This window comes from Megalopta genalis, chromosome 3 (assembly GCF_051020955.1).
Source record: "Megalopta genalis isolate 19385.01 chromosome 3, iyMegGena1_principal, whole genome shotgun sequence".
NCBI lineage: Eukaryota > Metazoa > Arthropoda > Insecta > Hymenoptera > Halictidae > Megalopta > Megalopta genalis.
Genome location: NC_135015.1, coordinates 17378298 through 17395495, shown reverse-complemented (window position 1 = coordinate 17395495; position 17198 = coordinate 17378298). Strand labels below are relative to the sequence as shown.

The 17198-nt window shown below is 47.6% G+C and overlaps 2 protein-coding genes across 2 annotated transcripts in view; one reads left to right on the top strand and one right to left on the bottom strand.

The window, feature by feature from the left end:
- Positions 1–17198, top strand: part of Tdg (Thymine DNA glycosylase) — a 173342-nt gene that overhangs the window by 138476 nt on the left and 17668 nt on the right. The gene's annotated exons all lie outside the window — the stretch shown is intronic.
- Dnmt3 (DNA methyltransferase 3) overlaps positions 1–17198 on the bottom strand; it is a 211357-nt gene that overhangs the window by 185540 nt on the left and 8619 nt on the right. The gene's annotated exons all lie outside the window — the stretch shown is intronic.

The window sequence follows — 17198 nt, the reverse complement described above, 5'->3', positions numbered from 1 at the left end:
GGAGCCGTTAGTATCGTCGAGAGACTTCGTGGACAAACCCGATGGGAAGTCTCGCTGACAAAGAGTCGAGAAGACGAACCTGACGCAAAATCAGGAGGCCGTTAAAAGACTGGATAAAAGACGGACGAACTTGATGCCAAATCAGGGAGCAGCATTGGTTCGAGAACTTGCTTTGGATTTGGTATCGCGTCGACCGCTCTGACGAGAGATCAGAATTTAACGGCGAAAGTTAACGCGAACTTGTAACTTCGAGATCGGAACTTTTACGGATACAAATCGGAGCTATGGAAACGCGTTGTGCGACGAACGGTCGGCTGAGAATTCCTGGATTCCAGTAATGGATCGGAATCAACGTTTATTAACCCCGCGACTGAGAAGTCGTCGTGCGTCGTTCGAGTGCGAATCGTAGGTGTCCAAGCAATAGGGCCCCTGTTGGGTGATGCACCGTCGACGGGGCGACAATTTTACGGGCAGTAGAATATTTTCCGAAATCGCGGGATCTACGCGTGTTACACGATATCGGTCAATTTATGTCGGAACATCTGACTTGTGAGTGACACTCTGCCCGATCACGCGGAACTTAACTCCTACGAAACGTGACCCGGCGTAACGAGACCTTCGCGACACTTTTGTACTTCTCGTACTGTACGAAGAAGGTCCGACATTCGAGGGTTTATTATAGAAAAATTGGGTGGCGAGCCTCCCGATATTTCTATATATGGAAATCTTACGAAACTCGTCCGTTACCAAGATATGCTTTCCTTCGTCTGCTGCTAAATGAAACACGGTCATTCGTTCTATGAGCAAAGGGGTGGGGACAGGTCGTTTTTGACTCTGAGAAAACGATTTAGCAGAAAGAAACGAAAACGTTGCTAAAAAATAAATCTCGAAGCGGTGTATGTAATTATAGGCTCGATGTAACTTTTACATTTTTGCTGGTACTTAAACAAGGGGTAAAAAAGGGGGCAAAAATTTGCATATCGCTATTTTCTAATATAGAAATATAGAAATGTGCAAATATATTTCAATTTATATATTCAACTTTTATATGAATTTATTCGCATATTTAATCGTATGTAGAAATATATTACTTCCAACAGAGACATGTACAAATATATTTCAGTTTACATAGTTGATTTTTATATGAATTCATTCACACGTTTAATTGTATATTTCTATTTTACGTCGTTCAAAATAAAGAAATATACAAATACGATCGGTAAATTCACCATACGTTTTGGTAAGTTCTTTCTTAAGTATCGCCAAAAATGTTAAAGCCACTTCGAGTCCATGATCATTCACACACACACTGTAGTACTGTGATTTGCTACAGAATTAATTCATCTATTTAATCGTATATTTTCTATCATTTCCAATATAGAATTCCGCGAAAAAGACAATGCATCGCCCAACGAACCGCGCATTCTTGTATCCACGAAGCGGAGTCTCGGCTCGTTCGCGGATCGTTGCGAGCCACCCCCGAAGACGTTTTCCGGAATCGAGCGAAGGGTATCAACCGGCGATCAAAATTGATTCGCGGCGCGTGACCTAGAAATTCGCTTCACCCGGAAGAAGTCCGATTGATTGCGGCGAGCGTCGACCAGTTTGCCATTGGGGTTCGTGACACTGATTCCGGAGGGCCAGGCATAGTAATCTGAATAATAAAGTACGCCTCGTCGAACGGCAAAGCACACACACCTAGGCATCGAGCTACCCCCCCCCCCTCACCCCCAGTTCCCGCGCGACGACAAAAGTCATGGCTTTCCGTGTCGTGACGGTAAATGTCGCGGTTTACTGTCACGTGAAAACGTGCCTTAACCCTGCCGCTATCCTTGAGTCTATGTGACCCGATAAAGTCCTGTCTATTTATAAACTGCGGCGCACACATGCGAATTCTGTTTCATCCCTGCAAACGCAAGTTTCTCCGCAAACCATAGAGAAGCTATGAAACATGATCGAATGTCGCCGAGATATCGAATCTTACGAAAGCCCCGCGAAAGAAGAAGTGACCTCGAAAATGTGCGATTTCGTACGGGCCTGCTATTAACACTGAATCTCTAACGAGGTCTAAAAGGGACTAGAAGAAATTGCCTCATAGGAATCACGAGATAGAATTTGTTATATTATTATAGATATATTATTAGATTATTTGTAATATTATTATAGAAATTCTACAGAATTTTTATAATAGCGTTTGTCCGAGCAGAGGAATATATTCGATAATTTTGAACGAAAGCAGCTTCATGACTTCAATAATTATGAAATCAAAAATGTGAAGTAAAAAATGTGAACTTTGAACTGCGGTGGTAAGTTCTGCGTTAAATTCTAGTAGGTACTCATTTAGAATTATGTCATATTTCCTAAATGTCCTAAGACTCGCGGTGATATCGCGACAGCAATAATCAGAACCATTCAAATCCATTTTTTTGAATTTCCCTCACATTTTTGGACCTGCTTCTTCGGGATCAACGTCGCTCCCCGAATCTGATTCTATATACAGCAGAGCTTCTCCTATCTGAAGGTTTATTTGCGCAATATCCGAATAACAAAACATTCTACTATCAAAAATATTCACTCAAGTTCTCTACTAGATAACGACAGCCATTGATAATGTACCTAAATAATGCAATGATCAGATAATAGAACATTTTGCTGCCAGGATATCGTAAAAATAAATGTTCGGATAACAATGGAGTCCCTATTGTATTCATTAATTCCAGCCTCGAGAGCATGTAGTACACTTGCGGTTTACAATTTCCTGTACTTAATCCAAAAACTCATCCTTCCACAAATCGCACGTATCCTGGCGGTTATAATCCTGTTTCATTCTTTTTTTCGTTCTACTTTCCAACTTTAACCAACAACCAGTCTACCTTATTTACATTGCTGCTGCACAGCAGTCTGCTCGATAGCACACTTTCCCGTTTTCAGTCCACACAATCCTGCAAGCAATGATTCATCTGCGTCACCTATGTTCACCACACTATGACCAATATCTGTTGCAACTTTCGATTTTTCCGCATCTTGCTCCGGCGACTAGCTTTTCACTATTTCCGCTTTCATTCGGATGGTCCGGTGACCTATAAATCGGTGTACACATATTTATCATATCTGAAATCCGTCTTTCGATGTACAGTAAATTCTTCCTAATTTTTCAACAGCTTTGTAAACAAAACTGCACAATTTTGGAAGAAGAGATACGATTATTCGAGCCTTGCGTTTTGTTTTTATAGTTGTTGACAATGGGGAATTATCAAGACGAGCTGCAATAATCGTATCTCCTCTCCTCGAATTGTCTATTTTTGTGTGCAATCCGAGCGCGAATTAGGGAGAAATTACTGTATACACAAAAATGGACAATTTGAGAAGAGGAGAATACGATTATTAGAGCCTTGCTGCTCGTTTTTATAGTTACCGATTTTCAGAAGCTATAGAAACGAGCCGCCAAGGCTCGAATAATCGTGTCTCCTCTCCTCGAATTGTCCATTTTTGCGCACAATCTGCGCGCGAATTAGGGAGAAATTACTGTATACAGAAAAAAGGAAAATTCGAGAAGGAGATACGATTATTCGAGCCTTGCAGCTTGTTTTTATAGTTACCAATTGTCATAAACTATAAAAACGAGCCACCAAAGCTCGAATAATCGTGTCTCCTCTCCTCGAATTGTCAATTTTTGCGCACAATCTGAGCGTCAATTAGAGAGAATTTACTATACACGGAAAAGTTTTCGCACAAACGTGTCGCGTGTTAATATTGTATTTGCAGTATTTTCAACGTGTTAATACCAGCCCCGTATTACAACAGCACCCTGGTGTTACAACCGCGCCCCGGTCTCCCCAACAATTTTTGCGCAATATCGCATATACATATATGTTCCTCTGATTTCGGCCGCCGGTACATTGAAATTTCGCCGAAACGTTTAGTTGGATAGGAAGCGAAGGGACGGTCGCGTTTAAAGGAGCGATATCTCGATCGGTCCCCTGTAAGATGACCGATTTTCGTCGCGGCGGCGGTGGCGGCGGCGGTTCCGTCGGCGTCGTAAAGTAGGAAGTAACTCTCGACTCTACGGCGCTCGTTAACTTGAAAACTGGAGTTTTGACTTCCGCCCTCTTACTCGAGATTACGTCCTACATCCTTCGCCCGGTGGTTGGCAGCGTGTATAGCCTCGGCGGCGCGCGGGATCCAAGTTTTCGCCCCCCGAGAAAACTTTTCCACCGGGGAGGAACGTCCCGAAAGGATGCCCCGGCGTGCCTGTCTGCCTGCCTGCCGGTGTGCTCCTCTCCTTCGGCGGCATTTCCGCGCATCGGAACGCCGTTTTCGCTCCCTATCGATTTCCGATGATCTCGCGCGCGAAAGTTTACGCGAGAGTTTCAGGGACAGAGGCGGTCGGTCGCCCCCGGTCCGCGCGCGCCCACGGGCCATCCTTATTTTCGACGCGACCCGAAGGAGAACCGGCGCGGGCTCGGCGCGGGCTCCGCTTGCCGGCTCCAATAAAAACACGCGAGAAACCGCTCCGGAGCGCGAGCGGTCCCGGAGCGGTTCAAAATAGACCGGGGGAGAAAAAACTTGGCAAATTATCGGGGAACGATCGACGGGCAGGACCGTCGGGAACGGCGAGGGAATCGCGATGAATATATTAACGCATCGACCGGCGGACCGCTTCGCCTAAAATAGCCCGGGGAACTTCGATTAATTTGGTTAATCAATCCGGAACGATACCCGGCGAGAAGGATAACGCCGATTTCGCGAGATCGCCTGGAGAAAGTGGGACGTGTTTCGCCGGAACAGCTTCCAAATCGGAACGAGAGTCGCGTTAAATGTAATTGCGACGTGCCGCGTCGGAGGATTAATAGAGACCGCGGATTTTTACGAAGTTATGGCAAGAAGGGCGCGGTGAAATACCGAGCGACGAAGATCTCCGAAGAATTATGTGACTATAGTTAACAACGCCGCGAGTTATAATTTCAAAAAATTTAAGTGCAGTAAATTCGCCCTAATTTTCCTGCGGCTTGTAAACAAATGCGCAGAATTTTGGAAGAAGAGATACGATTTTTCGAGCCTTGCGACTAGATTTTATGATTGTTGACGATCGGCGAATATAGAAACGAGCCGCGAGACTCGAATGATCGTATCTCCCTATTCCCAAATTGTCTAATTTTGCTTGGAAGCTAGTGAAAAATTAGGGAGAATTTACTGTATATTGTGTTAATTGAACTGTAACATATAATTGTTTATTAGAGCGTGTTTATTACAGAAAACATCGCGAGAACAATTTAATAATTGTTCTTGTATTAATATACTATGCAACTTGCAGCGTTCTTCCTTGCAGCCACAGAATTTAACGACGTTCTCAAATTTTCCACTTTTTCGAGCTATTAACTCTTTGCAATCGCGCGGCGATTCTAAGACACCATTTAAAATTGTCATATCAAAATCCTTATAGTTTCAAAATCCTTTTATTAATAAAATCAGTTTCAATATAAAAATTCATAATAGCACTAACTTGTATAATTTGATCGAAGGTTCTAACACTATCAAACATGTTCATATTTTAAAGACTGTCGAAAGTGTAATTGTTGCACCTATAAAATGCACTAGCTTATATAAAACAGAAATACCACAGGTCGGAAAAACAATTCCGAATTTTTCGAGTTAAAATCGTTTCGACTGCGAAGGTTTCGAAGAAACAAATTTTTCTTTAACACGTCGACTGCCATGACAGCCATCCCTAACCGACGATGCCAACATCACTTTCTCGTCCACTATTATAAAAACTGAATCATTACCCGTACATATAAATAAATGAACAATTACATAAATAACTAAATCACCAAAACCATAATTCCAGCGATGTTCAATGCATAAAAATTCTCCAATATTATCATCGTTCTCGAAACGAAGCAAAGAAGCCTACCGAGCAAGATAAACGCGTCGCTCGCGATTACATAACAAATTACCCAAACGACAAGAAGTTCGTGTCAGCCAGACCGGAAAATCGTGTAAAATTAGCGCGGCGTTCAGCGCGTCGACGCCCGTTTCCAAGAATCGGCGCGGCGGATTTTTCATCTCGCCCAAAGATTCCACTGTTCGGTAACAGAGTTTTCGACGGAGAGGAGAGGAAAGACAGACACAACGATTCCGTTGCGTACCAAAGCAACGCGCAGAGACAGACCGTCCTCTATTTTTCGCCGGCCATTCGATCGCGCGGACATTAACGGGGGACACACGTTTTCTGCGCGAACCGTGGACACGCGGGCGAATTCGCCGGGGCTCGGTGAAACGGCGCGGGCGAAACAACGGTGGGACACAATGGGAGCCCGGCTGGCAAGGGAAGAAACTAGATCAACGTTCCTCTCCTTTGCATCGACGACGGTTGCCCTATCTCTTGTTCCCGCGACTAGGACGTCGCCGTATCTCGACGGGTTTGCGGCGGGAACTCGTGCGTGCCCGAGCCGGCGGAAAAATTTGACGAACTCCGCGCGATTTCTCCCGACTCGCTCGGCTATCGAGCGCGGTGAAATATCAGGGGCTAGGGAGAGAGCGAGAGGCGAAGAGGAAGTCGTGGATGGCGACGACGACGGCGACGACTACGTCGACGACGACGACGACGACGACGACGGAGAAGAAGAAGAAGGAGGTATACACGGCGTCGAAGGGTATCGTAGCGGTGACCTGCGAAAAGATTGGCGAAGCCAGCCAAGTGCGCGAGTGGAAAAGGGATGCAAGCCTGACGGTTGTCGATGCTGGCGGAGGTGGGAAAGGAGGTGGCGGAGGTTGGGGCTGGTAGTGGTGGGAACTATAATGAGTGGCGGCTGTGTCGGGCGAAGGGAAGAGGGAGAGGACGAGGGCGGTGAGCTCGAGGGTGTGGGTGAGGATCAGGGCTGGAGGGTGAGAGGCAGAGCGAGAATGAGCCGGGGAAAAGAGAGGCGGCGTGAACGGGACGGAGAGAGCGAGAGAGAGAGGGAGGGAGAGGGAGGGAGAGAGAAAAACGAGAGGGAGGAAGAGAGAGAAACGAGAGGGTGAAAGAGAGAGAGGGTCGCCGCGCGAAACAGAGAAACAGAGAGACGAACGGAGATACGAGAGAAAGAGAAGCGGCGGGGGTCGATGGGGTGGAGAGGGTGGTGGTAGTGGAGCAGCAGCAGCAGCAGCAGCAGCAGAGCAGCAGCAGCAGCAGCAGCAGCAGTACGAGGAGGTGGAGGAAGAGACGGTTGTACAGGGGTGGGTAGGGTAAAACGAGATGGGCGAAGGGTACAGGTGGCGAAGGAGGGTTGGTCGGTGAGTGTGGGAAAGCGTGTAGCCTCTGCCTCCTCCCTTTTCCACCCACCGGCCACCCTTCTGCCAGCCTGCTGCTCGGTCCAAAGGGGAGGCAGGAGGGGCCAGAGGGACCAGAGGGGCAGGAAAAAGGGAACTAGAGCTGGCCGAGGGGGACGGGAGTGCCGGGAAGGGGTTGTCGCACGCCTATCCGCTCGATAGCAGCTTACAGTCCGTGCACGTTTGCTACCCCCTAGAATTTTGTGCCCCATCTTTTCGAGATTCCCTGGGCAACAAGATTTTTTCACCTGCCGCCGTCGGACCCGGCCGAGCACCCGGCGAAAGCGGCCCGGCGTCCCAGACCGCGGCTCCGAGCGCCCTTTGCTCCGCGAGCGCCCTTTGCTCAGCGACCGCTGCTAGCCGGCGCGAGGAACCGTCGTCGAGCCGCGAGTGCCACGAAACAGCGAGATGCTCTCGAATCTCGGCAGAAGCCGAGGTATCCCTCGGACCGTTTCCGGTCCGAATCTCGCAAGGCTCGCCGCCGTTAAGACGACCTTGCCTTCTCCGTCTCTGTGGAACACCTTGAATAGACCCGGTAGGCACTTGGGTCTCGATAGAACTCGAGACACTGCAGGGCACTACGGGGCAATTAGGTAATGTCAGTGCCTATCCGGGCACTTCGAATTGATTGATCGATCGATGGTGACCGTTCGAAGAGGAAGAGATCGAATAGAAGAGGAGAATCGGGAACTCGATTCGAAGGAAACGCGGGGGGGACCGGGGCGGGGGGATTGTAAATTCGCGAGGGAAACGATGGCTCGCGTCTCTCTACACGCTCGGCTCGTTCGGCTGGAGCGCCGGGTGTTTTAACGAGACTGTAGAAAAAGTTCCGCGGCTAGAATTCTTAGGAGAGTGTCGTTAAACGCGTCTACTAGGCGTTAATACGTGCTCGCTCGCAAATTGTGGCAGTTGCCCGGTCGACGACGGTGCACGATAGAAAAGAGAGCCTCGCGGTACGCTCGTCTGTTTCCTAGGTCTCCGTGAACGGGTCTTCGTCCTGGAAAACCCTGAAAATTGATTTTCCAGGCGCGGTCTCCCGCGGTACCCACGCACAGGTCTCCCTCTCTCTTTCTCTCTATCTTTCTCTTTCTCCCTCGCTCTCTTTCGTCTCTCTCTCTCTCTCTCTCTCTCTCTCTGTCTCTCTCGCTCTCTCCCTCGGTTGCATCGATTTTCACCTGGCTCTCCTCGCATCCCCTGCAGCTCGAACATGAACCAGCGAGGTTCATTCAGACAACCCTACGAAAAGAAGGTCAAATCTGGGTCAACGAAATTTCGGGAATTTCGGGGAGAGAGATGGGGCGAGCGCGGTCGCTCTCACGCCCTTTTTCCACGGAAATTTTCGGGATCGGTCGATCGACGTTGGCCCACCCACCAGATCCGAAACGAACGACGTCGCCGGAACGACGAAAAGCCAACCGCCCCGCGCGCCGCTCTGCTCCGCTCCGCTCAGGTCCGCTCCGGTCCGCTCCGGCCGCAGAACGCCTCGAATTACGAGCCGTGGAAAATATATCGCGCGCGATAAATTCCGCGCGGCGGGTTTCCGTGTGCCGGTCGAAGCCGGAGCGCGCGGTGGCGGCGATACCTGTCGCGGGGGTGGCGACCCGGCCACGAGGAAAAATGTAACGCGGCGGGTCCTGTTGCGCGCCGCGCCGGAACCTCGGAAACTCGGTAAAACGAGCTAAGTCGGTCGGACAGGGGGGAAACCGAAACTCTTTCGACTTTGAAAACTTCGGGACGCGCCGCGACGGGACGAATCCCGGAACGTCTCCGGGCATCGAGGGAGCCGCGCGCGATCCTCCCGCATTCCGCTCGCGTTTCGCATAAATCAACCACGCATGCTGCCACGAAACGCTCGATCAAAATTTCACCACCCCGAACAAGCGCGCACCCTCCTCTCCTTCCTTCCTCCTTCCCCGGGGCTGTCTAGGTGCGCGCGGACGCCAGGATGTTTCGACGTTTGCTTCGGTTTTTCGGAAGAATTTCCTTCCGGCGAGAGCTCTCCGAGCCGTGTAATTGATTTTTCGATGTCACTCAAACGGTGTGTTTGGCGCTGCTGCAACGGGGTGCCGCTAAAAATTTAAACGCCGGCGCAAACATTTCTCCGCACTCTACAAATTTGCAAAACGCCGCGGACGCATGAAACAGAAATAAAATGGATAGAAACATTGTTTGGACATGCGGGGACCGTACTGTTCTACCGTGCTACGTTACTGTTCGAACTGGACGCGTTCATGGGCTAGAAAATTGATTTTGCAAACACGGCGATAGTACATTCAATCATTCAATAAATTGCCACCGATGTGTCTTTGCGATCTCTTCGCGGATCTTCTTGCAACGATCTGAATTGAAATTGAAGTTCTGCGGAATTCTAGCTAAATGATAGACTGTGGATCTTGGAGCAAGATAGAATTAATTTTGCATCGGTTGCAGCGAGCAGAGGACGCAAAATTTTGTTACCGAATAATTTTTCTACTAGCTCAATTGTTACGCACTCAATTTTCTTCTCGGGTAAGCTTTTTAACAGATTGATTTTCACAGACTCTATTTATTTCTAGAATAAACTATCTACTAGTTCCACTTTCGTGTAATCAGTTTTGCTCTAGAGTGAGTTTTCTACTGGTTCGATTACTCACAATTTTCTTCTGGAATAAGTTCTCTACTAGCTCAATTCTTATACACTCAATTTTCCTCCGAGGTAAATTTTTTACAACACTGATATTCACAGACTCAAATTATTTCTAGAATAAGCTTCTTACTAGTTCCACTTTCGCGTAATCAATTATGTTCTAGAATGAGTCTTCTACTAGTTCTATTGTCACGTGCTCACAATTTTCTTCTAGAATAAGTTCTCTACTTTTCCTCTGGGGTAAACTTTTTACAACATTGATTTTCACAGACTCAAATTATTTCTAGAATAAACTTTCTACTAGTTCCATTTTCGCGATATCAGTTTTGTTCTAGGATGAGTTTTCTACTAGTTCGACTGTCACGTGCTCACAATTTTGTTCTAGAATGAGTTCTCTACAATTTTTACATACTACTCAATTTTCCACTCGCCTAAGTTTTCTACTAGCTACATTTTCACGTACTCAATTCTAATCTCGAGAATAAACATTCTACCAGCTCAACGCTCGCGTCCCCAATCGTCTTCCCAAAAAACTTTCCCACTTGTTCCAGATTCGCGAAACTCGATCTTGTTCCCGAACAAGTCTTCTACCAGTCCGATCTTCACGCGCTCGATTTTGTTTCCTCCAAGCAGTCGCGAATTCGCTGTTTTCCTCGACTAAAATGAAACCGTACCACGAACAAGTTCTCTGCTAGATCGACTTCCGTGTCCTCGATTTATCTCCGGACTAAGTTCTCCCACCGGTTCGATATTCGCACACTCAATTTTGTGCTCGGACAAGTTTTCGACCAGTTCGGTTTCCGTCTACTCGACCTCGTTCCCGCGTAAGTTTCGATTTTCGAGTTCACAATTTTCTGGACGCGCGAACCACGCGCTCCGTTAAATCGCCCTCGGCGACACGGCGATCTAAGGCGCAATGCGTCCGCCCCCGCGATTGCGACCGGGTGCTCCGAATGAAAACGCAACACGGGGAGAGATCCCGAGAAGCGATCGGCCCCGATTTGTCTCCGTTTACCGGAAATATGACGAATCAGGCGTGGCGGCGTGGGATGCGGGCCGGCGATCCGCGTGGGCGAGCCCTGTCCTGGGGTGACGAGGTAACGCGGAAAGGTCGAGGGAAGTCGCGTTGGGTTAGGTTAGCGTCGTGAACGACGGGGAAGGGTCGCTTCGATAAAGTTTGTTCGATCGGTCGTTAGTCTGGTTCGGAGGGGCTGGCGGAGGGGTTCCGCGTGCGTGTAACGCGGCACCGGGTCATCCGACGAACGACCCGCAGTTTTTCTAAAGCGGGGAGAAAAGAGTTTCCCTCTCGGATCCCGCCTCTCCCGGTCCACGGCCGGCTCCCCTCCGATATCGCCGAGTTTAACGGCGGCCGAGAGAGAATCGGATCGGCTCGGATCGAACGGGGTGAGGGAGAGCGGGAGAGGGAGAGCGGGAGACAGAGGGAGGGAGGGAGAGAGAGAGAGAGAGAACACAGCGTGCAACGACCACGGCAGACGCGAGAGCGTTTAACTTTGTTCCGAAGTTCTCCAAGGTCGTGTGGTGCGGCTGTAGGTCGGTGGTGCAAGAGGAGGCGCGACGGGGAGGATAAGAGGGAGAGAATTTCCGAGGCCGCGTCATAAATCTCTATCTGCCGCTGCTGGGGGTAAACGCTCGCGGGATATACTTCGGCGACGTCTGTAATTTCGCACCATCAGACCCGAGACCTCTTTCTCCCTTCTTCCCCCTCCCTCTCTGCCGCTCTCTCTCTCTCTCTCCCTCTCTCTCTCTCTCTCTCTCTCGTTCGGCCTCTCGATTCCCTCGTTTACTTCGCACCCCGTTCCGTTCTTTATCTACCCGCGGCGCTCCTCGCTCCTTTGGCATTCCCTGGCCCGGACACGTATCCACGATTTATTTCGCGCTCGCACAATTTTCCCTATCGACGGTGGAGTTTACGGTAACGCGCTACCGTTCACAGGGTTGCGGACGACCCGAGCAAAAGGTTGTTTTCCACGTGGGAAAATATTCTGACCACGAGGACGCTGCAACTCCGCCGGCGATGCTCGCTTACGCGCCTCTCGACTTCAGCGTTCGCATCTATAGGGTGTTCATTCTAACCGGCACAAGACTGATTTTTTTTAGGCATTTACGCTGACCTGACGAAAATATGACTGCGGTAAAAGTTTTAACGAGTACCTCGAGGAGAACTAGGTGCAACAATAAAAATTCCGAAAAGTTTTTCTACTCGATAAAAGGTTTAACTTTCCTTTTAAATAGCACTGTGAATTTTGCGAAGAAACGTGGCGATCTCCTTTCAGCCACAGTTGCTAAAAACCTTGCCAGTACGTCAAGTCGTAATATTGCTGTCGAGTTTGTACACGTATAAGAAAATTAACTCTTTGCACTCGAAGCTATTTTAATTATATTTTAAACATATTTTCTGATCTACGATGTTTCCGTTTTATATGATTTATCGCGATTTATGCGTATGGAAGCTTATTGGCAAGTACAAAACTTGCAATTTTAACAGTCTTTTAGATGTAAACGTGTCTGATACTATTACAGTTAGTTTGAAAAATAGCATAGCAATTTTCAGTAGCGCCTCAGAATCGTCACTCGAGTTCAAAGGGTTAATTTTCCCGAAAAATGTATTACCGTTATAAGAGTTGCGCGAGGAACAAAAGAATAATTTTCTGTTATTGCAAAAATGGTCTGATACTATTACAGTTATTTTGAAAAATAGTATAGCAATTTTCAGTGCCGCCTCAGAGTCGCCACTCGAGTTCAAAGGGTTAATTTCCCCGAAAAATGTGTTACCGTTATAATGGACAGTCAGGCTGTTCAAAGAGTTGCGCGAGAAACAAAAGAATAATTTTCTGTTATTGAAAAAATGGGTATTTAACCGTATACATAAATAAATTAAACAAAATTAAATTAAATTATGTTACACTAAATTAAACTAAACTAAACTAAATTAAATAAAACTAAACTAAACTAAACTAAATTAAATTAAATATTGAGACCGGTAGGACAAACTTTTGCATACGAACAAAATCCGACGTTTCACACACGTGCGCCAACCTAATACTAGATACACTTCGTCATACATTTCAAAGATTCATCGAGAAGACACGATGGGAAACATCGAAGAACGCTAAAACGGGATACAGTAATGTCTCCCTAATTGACGCTCAGATTGTGCAGAAAAATGAACAATTTCGAAAGAGGAGACTCTAGCCTTGCAGCTCGTTTTTACAGTCGTTGGCAATTCGTGACTATAAAAATGAACCGCAATGATCGAATAATTGTCTCTCCTCTCCCTAAATTGTCCATTTTTGTGGACAATCTGAGCGTCAATTAGAGAGACATTACTGTACTCCCTAAACAACGAAGAATCCAAAAATACCGGGCGAGAAAGCACACTCTATTAACGTCACTCGATCCCAAAGACCAGAGTTACACCGTGGAAAACCAGCCGCCACGTTTAAGTAGAAGCAGCTGGCCATGCTCAGACGCTTCAAGAAACTGGACACACGAAATTAGTTTCGCGAGGATCGTTCATTTGCCGGAAACGAGGCTGGGCGAAACTTTCAACTTTCGCGCGTGCCCCGTCCGTTTCGTCGGGCATTTGCCGGCGTAATCCTATTAAAATCAATTATGCGCATTTTCGATCAGCTAAGTAATCGGTCGCCGATTGTTGGCGCGCGCGCGCGCGCGCTTGCGTCTGGGCTTATCGGCGCTGATTTATAAATGAAACCCGATAATATATGTACGCGTCTAGCATAGAGAGGGTGCACAACGATGCGCACAGCATGCGTCCGCTGCTATCCGCGGTTTCAAGTATCCGCCGTGCGGAAAGGTGGTCGGTGGGTGCCTGTCCCCCCCTATTGTGCTCTAGGGCGCACTCCAGTCGATAATTATTACGTTCGATATTATTTACACGAGATTGGACTTCAATTAAGCGGCGCGTCGTTAAAGAATAGTCCGTTGACCGTGAACGCGCTGTAATCTAGCCGTTGCCGGTGATAACAGGCGTTTCGAGCGGCCGGCCGCGAAGGTCTAGGGTGGTTCAGCGACTCTTTTTTCTCTCGGCGGAGCAACGCTCGCAACGCGGCGCGACCGTCGTTCCCGTTCGATCCGTGAAAATTCGCGAAGTCCGTCGGTGAAACGTCGACGAGACGATAAATTTCCGCGGATCCGGACTCGGCGGGCAGTCTCGCGGCGAGGAAAAAATCGCAAATTCGGGTCGCGCGCGCACCGTCGTGTTCACGGTGGCCGACCAAAATTCGATACTCGTGTCACACCGTGGCCACTTCATTGTATCGTATCAAGCCCGATTTTCATTTTCCCCATTGTGTACAAATATTTCGAGAGTCCGCGAAACCATGAACGAAACTGTACGCAACATTTTCAGCGATCGAGCCGCGACGATTCTGCCGCCGTCGGGGCAGAAATTGCCGGCGCGTTGGCAGATTCGATGCTCGTTTCTGCGCCCGGGGCCGCGTAACGAGCATAATTTTCGCCCGGCAACGATTTCTGAGGTTTCGCGGGGTACCAACGCGTACGGCGAACCGCGCGCGAAAAACTTTAGTTGTCCGGAGTTCGTCGCCTGCGAAACAATCGCGAAGCCCGTGCGGACAAAATAAAAACGACGCGGGAGAAGTCGGACGATAAAACCGTTTCGCGGGCGTTCGCGGGCGAAAAAGCGAGCGGCAAGTTGGCCGGAAAGTATCGCGGAACCGGAGCGGAGAATGGCCCCTTATAAGCCGCGGGAAGAAAGTGAGCCACGTCCGAGGGAATTTGCCCGCGTCGGACAATAATTTCCAGCGAGCCGCGGCGCTCGAGAACGATTTATGAGTGAACTTCCGAGGGGGCGGGGGGGCCCGGAGGTAAAAAGAATCGACCAAGCTTGACCCAGACCTATTTAAGCCGTTTGAACGGCCGCGTTTTGTAACACCTGCTGCACCATCGCGCACCACCGCTGACAAGCAGTTTCTCTAAATTGCCGCCCCGCGACGATACAAAGCGCGCGCGAAAACCGCGGCGGCGCGCGCGTTCCGCTTTGCTCGCCGAGGTAAAAATGCACCGGTAATTAACGGCGGCCCGGTGAAAAAAAAGAACCGTTTCTTTCCTAACCCGCGGCGCGGCCCTGCTTACTCGCGATACGCGAATAATCCGCGAATTATCGCAGTTTCGGCAGCTTTACACCTCATTCGACCGCGATACGCCGTTTTCAAACCGCGACTCTTGTCACCGCGTCGCGCCGCGCCGCGCCTCGTCGGAAAGCCTTTTGGCTCGTTCGATTATAGAAAAGCGAGCCCGGTTTCAACGAGACACTCGAGTCACTGAATACGATACCCGCCGCTCCTCGGGGGAACAAACGGCCCGTTTCCGCCACTTCGAATTATTTTTCTTTGCCAAAAGTCCTGCGTGCAGCACGCCCGGCTTTAACCTTTTCGCGCTCGAAGCCCTGTCTGTGCTCCGCCGACCGGAAGCCTGTTAACCAGTCACCACTTGCCGACGAGTATACTCGTCGCGAGCAAACGGCGATATTTCCTTCCCCGACGGGCACACTCGTGTCACGCGTATAAATTATTGAACCTGCCGAGCATTAAAAGTGACGGAATGTGTGGCTGCTCCGTAAGAATGGCAAGACTGAATTTATTTGCGCCAACCGCAACGAATGTTTGCTTTAAGAAATTTATTCGATCGTTTCCGATGGTAGATATGGTTTTTATAATTTCGGCAATTTTAAAATACAGTATAGGGAAACCGGTGATTTCGACCGGCTTGGCGGGTTTAACGTTAAATTGCAAATTTACTGGAAACTAGAAATAAATAAATACAAATTTGAATAGGTATTTAATAATAGTTGATAATATATATTTAAATATAATAAACTTTTAGATATCTTGAATATTTGGGATGTTCGAAAAGGAATATTTTGAATTATTTGTTTTGAATATTATATAATATATAGTAATATATATTATGAAATAAGCAAGACGATGTATATAAATCGAACAAGTAAAAAAAATCTTAATAATTATCATGAGAAACTGTGTACTGTGTGTCTGGCTTAGTACTCATCGTTTACTTTTTGCAACAGATTTTGCACGCCTTTCAAAGAGGCCGCAACGTCTAAGCGGTTAAGAGAGATGTATCCCTTAATTTTATAAAAGTGTTGCATTCGAACAACAGTAACTGTCTTTTGAAAGAGATTGCAACAGCTAACTGGTCAAACAGATCTCCGAATTCCCGTGTCCTACTAAACTAAGAAAAATAGAAAGCAAATTCAGCGAGGAGAAATTGAAATTCCTGAACGATGAAAACCAAAAGAAACAAAGAAGAGGGAACCGCAAACGATCGTTAAGAGATCCGAGATCGTTTCGATCGTATTCGTGAAATTGCGTCCTTTAAATCGTAATTAGGGAAGACGGTCGGCGGCGCGACCAAACTGATCAATGCGGAACCCGAGCGATAATCCCGATAACTAAAATATCGTTTTTTGTCAATCCGCGTGCAACAGAGCCGAATGAACGGGGCGCGAATAAATCGAGTTAAACGAAACCGATTGAATAGGCAAACGTTAAGAATAAACGATCGTTTTCCAGGGGCATTGTTTCCCACACCTGTCTTCTGTTGAAACATATTGCAACATCGCTATTGTCCGGCGCATTTATGCTAAGCCGTCGATCCGGCGATTTTTTAACGCTTTGCCGACCGCGGGCTTATACGTCTTTTATCGACAGTCATATCGGAACAAAGCTTGACGCTTTGCTCCCAAATAAAGGTCTCGAAAGATACCATTGTGCTCTCCCGTTGTTACTCTTGGAACTTCTTTGCCGCTTGCTACTTCCGCAGGAACAAAAACGGGAATTTCTATCTTTAACCGCCCTCCGACCCCCCGCGTCATAGAAAACCGTGACGTGATAAGCGTGCAATAAGTTTCTTTAACGGAACGTTTGGAAAATATAATTCTGATCGGGAAATTTTTAACTGAAATAATACGTTCTTTTTAGGTACAGGATTTTTAAAGTCGCAACAATCGTCAAATATATTTGCGATTAATATTGTTTGCATAAACGGGAGACGAAATTAATTGTCCAGATTTCATTGATTAAGTTCGATGAAGATCAGCAAAATGCGAGGAAGCTGACACAGAGTATTCTCAATATCGTAATTCAGTATCATCTTGACGTTTCAATTTCGATTTCATTAAATCTTATGCTGACTAACAAATAAGACGTTTTCAAGCATAATCTTGAATCTATAAATCGAAGTA